Here is a 9,972-nt window from a genome sequence, read left to right as displayed (position 1 = left end):
GAATACATATTCTCTCTCTCTCTCTCTCTCTCTCTCTCTGTGTATGTGTGTGTGTGTGTGTGTGTGCACAAACACAAACTCAGGAGGTAACATTATGAGTCAAATAGGCAGGCATCTCTAGCAACTAGGTGAGAATCAGAATGCCAAATTTTCTGCCTTCATATTGGGCTGATCCTAGAGAGGACAGATACTAAAAACAAAAGGGAAAACTTCAATTGACCACTCACACACTTTCTGGTGGTATTTGTGTTAAAGTTGCTAAATGCCTGTACATTACCCTTATAGAAATATGGAAATGCACAGAGGAGAACTTGAGAAATGCTTTGAACCTAGTGGAGCAAGAAAACCAATCAACAAGGAGACAGAGAGACAGGAGATATATGGAATAAGCCCTACTAGATGATAAGAACAAATAGTATTGTAAAAGTTCCTTAAAGGCATAGCCTAATTTACTCTTATGTCTGTATTCTCAGTGCCTTAGACTTATAAAGAACTTATTGAATAGTCATTGAATTAAATTGACAATGATCCCTCATGTACAGTTTCAGGATGCAGACTTCAGACTTATCCTCTTGGCAGACAAGTGGTGGACTTTGTGTACACAAGGTTATATATCCTGTCTAACTTAGGGGTTATGTCAGTTGGTTTTGATGAAATGTTCTTTGATAAAAGGAAGGGATCTATAATGAGGGTAGAACATTGGTAAATTATTGTGAGATAAAAAGCAAAAGGCACCAATAAAAATGTTAAAAGAAATTGAAAGAGTTGAATATGATGTTATAAGTTTCTTGCCACCCTAATATTCTATGACTATATGAATGCTACTTGATCCAATCCCACAGGAAAATAAAATCTATATGTGAGCACGAAGGTCAACATCATTAAAAGATCCTCTGTGATGGTTAGCTATTGCTTCTACCCTTAATTCCTAAATGCCAGTGAAATGATATCCTTAGGACTCCTATAGTGTTTGGAGTATAAATGGGAAAATGAATAGATTTCAACTCATCTGTCATCTTGGGAAGAGGCTGGAGCTAGCCTAATTCAGTTAATAGAAATATTAATTACTTCTCAGTGCGGTGGAATGGGAGACCTGGATTTTATAACTAGTTGTATGACCTAGGGCAAATCACTGCATTACAATGGAAATTCCTAGAAAGCGGGGATTGCTTTTCCTCTCATTGCTATTTGTTTATTTTCTTGCTTTAGGTTTAGTTTTTTGTTGCTGTTTTTTTGTTTGTTTTTGTTTGTTTGTTTGTTTGTTTTTACTTTCTTTTACTTTCCCTGGCACTGAGCACATATAGAGGCTTTCAAAGAAAGACTGAATGACCACTTCTTGGATATGTTATTGTGGTCATTTCTTTCATGTAAGGGTTGGACAATATGACTGCTAAGGTCCCTTGCAGCTTTTAATCTTGATATTCTACAATCGTGTAACCAGTAATGGAGCATGTTTCCCTCCTCTTGGTAAATAATTGGTGGACGATGGGTAGACAAAGTTAAATATGCTGTCAAACTTGGGAGTTACAACAGCTTTGGTTTTGAGGAAATGTTCTGTGATAAAAGGAAGAGATCTATGGTATACTAGTAAATGATTGTGGAACAAGAAGTAAAAGGCATCAGTAAAAAATTTAAAAAGAAATTATGATAGTTCAAAATGATATCACAGGTTTCTTGCAACTCTAATATCCTTTCATTGTTGTTTGTCCTATTCCACTGGAAAAGAAATTTATATATGAGCATGAAAGTCAGTATCACCAAAAGATCCTCTCTGATGATTCACTATTGATTCTGCCCTTAATTTCCCCCTTAGCACGGATTATAAAAGATTATAATATTGTGGTTTCCCAATGTCCAAGGGTCATCATGTTTATGGTGAGTTTTTTAAAACTTTATAGATAAGGAAATTTAGCTTCAGTAATCTGTAATTTCATGTTTAATTAATTACAAAGCTGCTACTAGAACACAGGTCTTTGGATATCAAGTTCAGTATAATCTCTACATGTCTCCAACTTAAAAGACTGCTTCAAAGTGTAGGTTATCATATTTTCTTTCTCAATATGTGACAATGAATATTCAGTAACTGATGTCCTTTAAGAGGCAGAAAAGTAGTAATGACATCAGGGCATATTCATCAATCAATTCAGGGTTGGGTTTTTTAAGTGTAAAAGGTTGAAGGAGAGGCAGGTAGCTGAGGAATATTGGAAATAGTGGCCTTCAATTTAATGCATTTTAAGTCAAGTCAACATTGATTAGCTAGCTACTTTATGCAAAGAACAGGGGACACAAAGCCCAAACAGCAACAACAACAAAAAATAGTGCCTATTTTGTAGGTATGGTCATATTAAAATATTAAGAGTATAAAGGCAAGAGGGAGAAGGAACAGAACACGGTTAGTTGGAGAAGGGATTTCTGTGCCCAAAGAAAAGGGGGCTAGAAATAGAGCTGTGGTCAGTCTTTTTCTTGTGGAACATACAAAGGGCAGTGAAGCAGATGTGCCCCTTAACTCCAGGGAGCTAAGGCCACATGAGGAAATGTTCATGTCAAAGTAATGAAAGAGGAAGGAGCCAGAGAGTAAAGAGAGAAATCTGACAAAACTAGAACCAGAATGAAAAGGCTAGGGGAAAAAAAAACCACTAAGAGATAAGGGGTAGGTATAAGCCTAGCTCTCAAAAAGATAAATTACATTGAGATGAATAAAAGCAGAGGGGGAAATGTGCAAGAACTCTTTAGAAAGTCCACAATATAATGAATAGATATATTTTAAAAGAAAGTTAACCAAGCAACTTTCTTCCAAACCCCTGGAAAAAAAATAGGAAATTCTGTAGATTTCTTCAGAAATCATAGGACAATGCTATGTTCTAAATGTACTCTCCAGTTCAATCAATGGTCAAATTTTATAATTTCTTTCCCAAACAAGAAATATTCCAAGTAGCCAGGAAAAAAGGCTATCAGCCATAAATCAAAGTCAGCTTGAATAGCCCCTGATTACTCTCAATCTTCTCAATCTATGGGAAATCATTGAAGAGAATGGAATATCATATTCCAAAAAGCAAATAAGACCAGAATATACTCCATAATAACATCCAGAAAAACAGGGACTAATAATTGATGGAAATATAGATATTCAAATGATTTTCACAGAAGAATCAGAGATAATCAGAGTATTTGACTTAAAAACACTCCTAACTATAGAAATAGAGATGAATAAGCAAAATTACCAACAACAAAAAAAGGTTAAATAATGAATTAAGTTCTCTCATGTTTCTAAGGCAGAACAAAGCTACTATTTTAAAAAGAAATCTGATTGAGGCCTATACAAAAGAACAAAAAGATATCATAAAGGGGAAAAAGGAAATGAACTGGCTAAAGATTTAAGGGGGCTGAAATAGTGAGAAGAAAGGAAGGATAATGAATTAAATGACGATTCTATGAAGTAGAAATCATGCTTCCCCCAAAGTGAATGAACATTTTTGTTAAGTAACTTGAGTGGGGTGAGGAAGGCAAGAGACAATGTGGAGTTGGAAATGAGACCATGTTGAGAACAGAAAAAATATAATAATATCTTTAGTCTTCTGATAAGCATGAGGATTGGAGCTGTGAGAAAGTAGAAGATTGGAGAGGAGAGACTAGGTAGAATGTGGTGGGAGATAGGATGCTGGTGTTACTCTGGAAAAATAAATGAAGGATTGTTATAGATAGGAGTTGACTAACAATAGCCAAAGGACCAAATCCTGCTTAGCTGTTTTTGTATGACGTACCAACTAAGAATGGTTTGTACATGTGAAAAAACAAGTGTTAACTCTGGTCATACAAAAACAGGCAGTGGAATGTAGTTTACCACCCTCTAAAGAATCATGTTCCCCTGATGGAAGAAAGAGGATAGAAGGTGACATCATATTTTAGGGTAAGGGAGATGGGCACCTTAGGAGACCTTTTTCTCTGAATAAATATTATGCTTCCCAGGACTACCTTTTACCTCAGGAAATGGTATATAAGCTTTCCCATCATGGTGTTGGCGAGCATTTGGGGTGGTGGGGGAGATTGCATATCCAGAGGGTGGTATAATTATTTATTTTTAATTTTTTGCGGGCCAATGGGGGTTAAGTGACTTGTCCAGGGTCACACATCTAGTAAGTGTCATGTGTCTGAGGCCAGATTTTAACTCGGGTCCTCCTGAATCCAGGGCCCGTGCTTTATCCACTGCGCCACCTAGCTGCCCCAGGTGTTATAATTATTAAGACAAGGGAAGGAACAGGTTTCATGACAGATTGACTCCCAACATGACAAATATCTTCTTCCTAAATTGATATTCTTGTAAGTGAGGAATAACAGAAGAAGGTCTTGCCAATAAACAAAACTAAATGGAAGAGAGGATGGGGGGAGTGGAATAACATTAGTAATTCATTAATAGGAATGGAATAGATAAGGAATTTCAACTTTTGTATTCCAGAAGCTGCATCCAACATAAGGGATGTAGTATAAATAAAAAGCGTGGAAGTGTTTGGTCCAAGAATAGGGGAGATACAATTCATAATTGCATAGATGTTTATATATAGAGAGATATGATAGAGATGATAGAGGCATAGGTATAGATATAGATATAGATATAGTTACAGATGTAGATATAGATATAGATATATAAGAACAAAGCAAATTAACTTCTTGGTGTCAATAGTTTGTTAACTAATATTTATTAAATACTTCCTATATGCCAGGTACTGTGGCTAAGTCTTAGGGATACAAAGAAAGGTAAAAATAGTCTTTGTTTTCAATGGACTCAAATTCTAATGGGGGAAAACAACATTCAAACAACTATTTTTTTTCTCTTCTCTGAGAAATTTATTCACAGTTGTGAAGGGAGGGGCAGACCTGGGTAAAAACACATAGGAAGTCATGCTTTGTCCGTGTCCTCTGCAGGCATCTATAGGTCTGAGGCTGGATCACTGTATCCTAGAACATGTGTGGGAACATGTATACATACACATAGTTATTTGAATGTTGTTTATATATACATATACACATATACATTATATATACATGCATATATATATACATTATGTATGGTGTTTTTTTTTTCAGAGAAAATGCAAGAATTTTAAGGGAGGGGGCAGCTAGGTGGCACAGTGGATAGAGCACTGGCCCTAGAGTCAGGAGGACCTGAGTTCAAATACAGCCTCAAATACTTGACACTTACTAGCTGTGTGACCCTGGGCAAGTCACTTAATCCCGATTGCCTCACAAAAAAAATATTAAGGGAGAATGGACAAGATAAAAAGAGAGAGAGCGAGAGCGAGAGCGAGAGCGAGAGAGAGAGAGAAGGATAAACAGAAGGAAACAGGATGAAAGAAATACCCAGTAATCATAATTGTGAATGTTATTGGGATGAGCTAACCCATAAAACAAAAGAAAATTAAAAAAAATAAATTAGAGAACCTGAATAATATGTTCTATACAAGAGAAATGTTTGAAACAGAAACACACTCACAGAGTTAAAATAAAGGGCTGGAGCAAAATCTATTATGCTTCAGTTCAAGTAAAAAAGTAAGGATAACAATCATGATCTCAGACAAAGCAAAAAAAATGGACCTAATTAAGATAACTGGGAAAACTACATTTTGCTAATAGGTACCATAGGCAATGAACTAATGTAAAAAAAAATCTACAGCAAATTTTTCTGATAAAGACCTCATTTCTCAAATATATAGGGAACTGAGTCAAATTTATAAAAATAAGAGCCATTCTGCAATTGATAAATAATCAAAAGTATATGAACAAGCTGCTTTCAGAAAGAAATCAAAGATCTAGAGACATGAAAAACTGTTCTTAATAACTATTGATCAGAGATAGGTAAATTGAAACAACTCTGAGAAACCACCTATACCTATCACAAATGAAAAATACTGGAGGGGATGAGGGAAAGTAGGTACACTAATAAACGGTTGGTTTAGTTTTGAACTGGTCCAACTCATTCTGGAGAATAATTTGGAACTATGTCCAAATGGTTATAAAACTGTGTATACCCCCCTGATCTTTTGATATCACTATGATGTCTGTATCCAGAAGAGAGCAAAGGAAAAGGAAAAGCTTCTACATACAAAAATATTTATAGCAGTACTTTTTGTGGTGACAAAAAAATTGGAAATTGAGGAGATGCTCATCAATTGAGGAATGTCTGAACAAGTTGTGGTATATGTTTGTAATGGAGTACTATTGTGCTATAAACAATGATGAGAAGAGTGATTTCAGAAAAAAAAAGCATGGCTAGATCTATATGAACTGATGCAAAGTGAAGTGAGAACTGGGAGATCATTGAGAACAGTAAGAGCATTGTTCTAATGATGATCAACTGTGAAAGACTTGGATACCCTGATCAATACACATCCAAGACAAGTACAAAGGACTCATGATGAAAAATGTTATCCATCTCAAGAGAGAGAGAGCTGATGAATGCTGAATGCAAATTGAAGCATAATTTTCCTACTTTTTTTGCCTTTTTTTTGCAATATGACTAATATGGAAATAGATTTTGTGTGATTTCATATGTATAACTGCAATCATATTGTTTGCCTTCTCAGTGAGTGGGGGATAATTGGGAGGAAGGAAGAGATTCTGGAATTCAAATTTTAAAAAGAAAAGAATATTAAAAATAGATAATATTTTAAAATAAAAAATGTGAATTAAATTACATAGACAACAAACAAAAGAAGGGGCAGAAAGGATAAGGACAAAAACCACATTTTTGTCGGACACAAGAAAAAAATCTGAGCAATAAAGCATATATGGATTGAAACTCAGAGGCTAGAACAAAATTTAAAATGTCTTAAGTCTTTCCTTCAGGAAATAAGAGTTGCCATTATGTCATAAGACAAGGGAAAAATGACCATTCATATCAGGAGATACAGTGAAACTACATTATTCTAGATGGAACAACAATGAAACGATGTGATTTTTAAAAAATCTAATATTTTCAATTGTGGTAGAGCTCAAGGGTCTGTGATCTCTTCACTTTCCCTCTTTTACCTGTAGAATTTACTTTAGTTCCCAAGTTCTGTGTTCATAATTTCAGTGACACCCAACTAATGGTTCGTTCTTCTAGCACACGTTTACATGGGCCATATTCATGTTTTAAGGTTCTCCTTAGGAGAGTTATATGATCGTTTATAAAACTAAACCATTGCTCAATAGATTCCATAGGTGGTCTTAACCTTTCACACCAGAATTGTAGGGTCCTAGTGTAGATAATTAATGAAATACAAAATCCTTCAAGGCCATCCCTATATGCATCTTTGGATCAACCAATGACATGACCACTAACAATGGGAATGACCTAATTTATACAAGTGATTCAAACTTTCAAAAATACCAGCAGCAGTGTTAAGTAACAAAGTAGGATATAGTTGTCATTTTTTCCAAATCTAGCTAAATGGATAGAAGGAAGGGAGAAGGAAGGAGAAAGAAGATGCCCCTTAGCCGCTACCTGAGGGAGAGATGAAGTGTGCTTATGAAATATGCTCCAATCAGGCTATTGCAGTCTCATCTTCCTTCTGTGAAACATGACCTTAGTTGTCCTTTGGAAGAATCCATTTATTTTCATCTCCTTTATAAAGTCTCTGACTTTCTTCCTAATCTCAGTGGTTGTGGTCCATCTCACTACCTTCTTTAAGCATCCTACTGCTACTCTTCTGGTGTCCCAAACTTTGTTCACTTGCCAGATTACACACCTTCTCATCATAAACTCTGTGCAGCCAAGATAAAACAATCCTTTCTCTCAGGGAGTTATTGAACTACATTCTGGAAAACTGTAAGTAGAGTTATGAAATATATATTGACTGGCATAGTATTAAAATTCTTAAAGGAAAAGTTAACCTAATTGAAAAAAAAAAGAAATAGGTGGTAGCACAATACTTGTGGGTGATTTTAATCTACTCTTGGAGCAGTAAAATCTAAGAGAAAGATGAACCAGATAATTTGAAAAATTTTACATTTGAAAGACTTATGGCATCTTCTGAAATGAAGAATTAGACATTTAAGGAGTAATTAAGCTCTTCCTAGGCTGGCACCCAGTGAGGAGACTGCCATGTTTTATTCCATTACCACGATTGTAATGCCCAATGGCAGGAAGCCAGATGAATTTAAGCATGGCATTTCACAGGCTCTCCTGGAATTGGAGATAAACTTTTACTTAAAGGCTCAATTAAAAGGACTATATAGCATAGTCGCTTATGAAGTTGAAGTTGATGGTGGCAGAAAAGCTACCATTTTTTAATTTCAATCTCTTAACTGAAATCTATCCAAAAGCTCTAAGAATGGCTAGTTCGTGAATTGGGGAAGGAGGGAATCCAGTGGCAAGCATGTAGTTTTTGTTTCTCAGAGAATTCATCTTAAGTCAACAAGAAAAAGCCATGTTAAAATATTCAAAAAACATCTCAGAAACTATACTCACATGGCTGTACGTGATCCAATCTTTGAAGTCTTTGATTTTACAAGTGAAATTGGTGGCAAGAGAATCCACATGAAATTAAATGACAGCAGACTCATTAAAGTAAATTTGAATAAAGCACAGGACAACAATATAGAGTTCAAAGGAGGAAAAATTTCTGCCATTTATAAGAAGCTAACATGCAATGATATTAATTTTTAATTCCTAGAATTCTAGCTATAAATATATGAATGATTAAATAAAATATATTTCACAAAGGAATAACTAATAATTGTGCTACTCAAATTATTAACAACTGGGAAACAAAACACCCTACAATACTCCTTTTATGTTATAAATATGATTCTAATACCTAAAACAAAGAGGGATAATGAAGACAAAAAGGGCATAGATCAACGCTTATAATAGAAATTGATTCCAAGCAAGAAGAGTTTAGCACATCTGGAAACTTTCCCAAAAAGTACAGAGGTAAAGCAAGGATGTACCCACTCCCTATTATTATTTGTCAGTTCTGAGAATACTAGTGATAGAAATAAGAGAATAGAAAGAAATTAAAGGCATGAACATTATCAAAGAAGAGACACTGTTATCCTTATGTGCATGATGAATACCTAGAAATCCCTATGTCTAATGAGAAAATATTCCTTAATTTAAACAAACAATAGCTTTATTCAAGCAGCAAAATAGAAAATAAATTTTAATAGCATAATTTATTTAAAAAGCAATGGTAAAAGTCAAGAAAAAATCGTAAAAATAAGTCCCATTCAATATAACTATAAAACTATTAAGATGGTAAGATTTGAAGATACAGAAGATATATAAATATAATTACAAAATGATTTTATAGTAGTAAAGGAAGTTTTAAATAATTAGATGATTCATTGCTTGTGGTTAGATCACACCCATATAATAAAATGATAAAACAAAAATTTGAACCTAGTTCTTCCTGACTCTGAGTCTGGATCACTATCTCCTCTTTAGAAGAGATTGATAAAACAGATAATTTTGTTTACACAAAGTTAAACATTTTTCTACAAATACAATTAACGTAGGATTAAGGATTAGAAACAAAACAGTCAATTGGTTTAAAAAAAACCTTTGCATCAAATATCTCTTATAAAAATCTGATATCTAAGTTATGTGGGGAATTGACCTAGAGTCATTCCTCAAAAAATATGTAGTCAAGATATATGTGTAGGCAGTTTTCAAAGATGAACTATAAATTTTTATCAAACATATGCAAGATTGCTCTAAATCACCAATACATGAAATGTACATCGCACATCTAAAATATTAGCAAAATGACCCAAAATGGAAATTGTCAATGTTGTAGGGGCTATAGACAGACACACTGAGAGAGTTAGTAGAGTTGTATATTAGTCCAATCATATTGGAAAATCATTTGGATTTGAAAAAAGCCACTCAACTGTTCATAATTTTTGATCCATAGATCCTACTATTGAGCATATATCTCAATTATAGAAAGAAAGGTTCTATTAGCACATTTAGCAAAGCACACATACCTCCAT

At 34.4% G+C, this 9,972-nt stretch overlaps 1 pseudogene; it reads left to right on the top strand.

Annotated features, from left to right (window-relative positions):
* Positions 1–8,080: 8,080 nt before the first annotated feature.
* LOC122754598 lies at positions 8,081–8,659 on the top strand (annotated as a pseudogene).
* Positions 8,660–9,972: the final 1,313 nt, after the last annotated feature.

The sequence above is a fragment of the Dromiciops gliroides genome, chromosome 4, assembly GCF_019393635.1.
Source record: "Dromiciops gliroides isolate mDroGli1 chromosome 4, mDroGli1.pri, whole genome shotgun sequence".
In the NCBI taxonomy this organism is placed as follows: Eukaryota; Metazoa; Chordata; class Mammalia; order Microbiotheria; family Microbiotheriidae; genus Dromiciops; species Dromiciops gliroides.
Note: the sequence above shows the minus strand (reverse complement) of the source record. Positions and strands in the feature narration are given on the sequence as shown.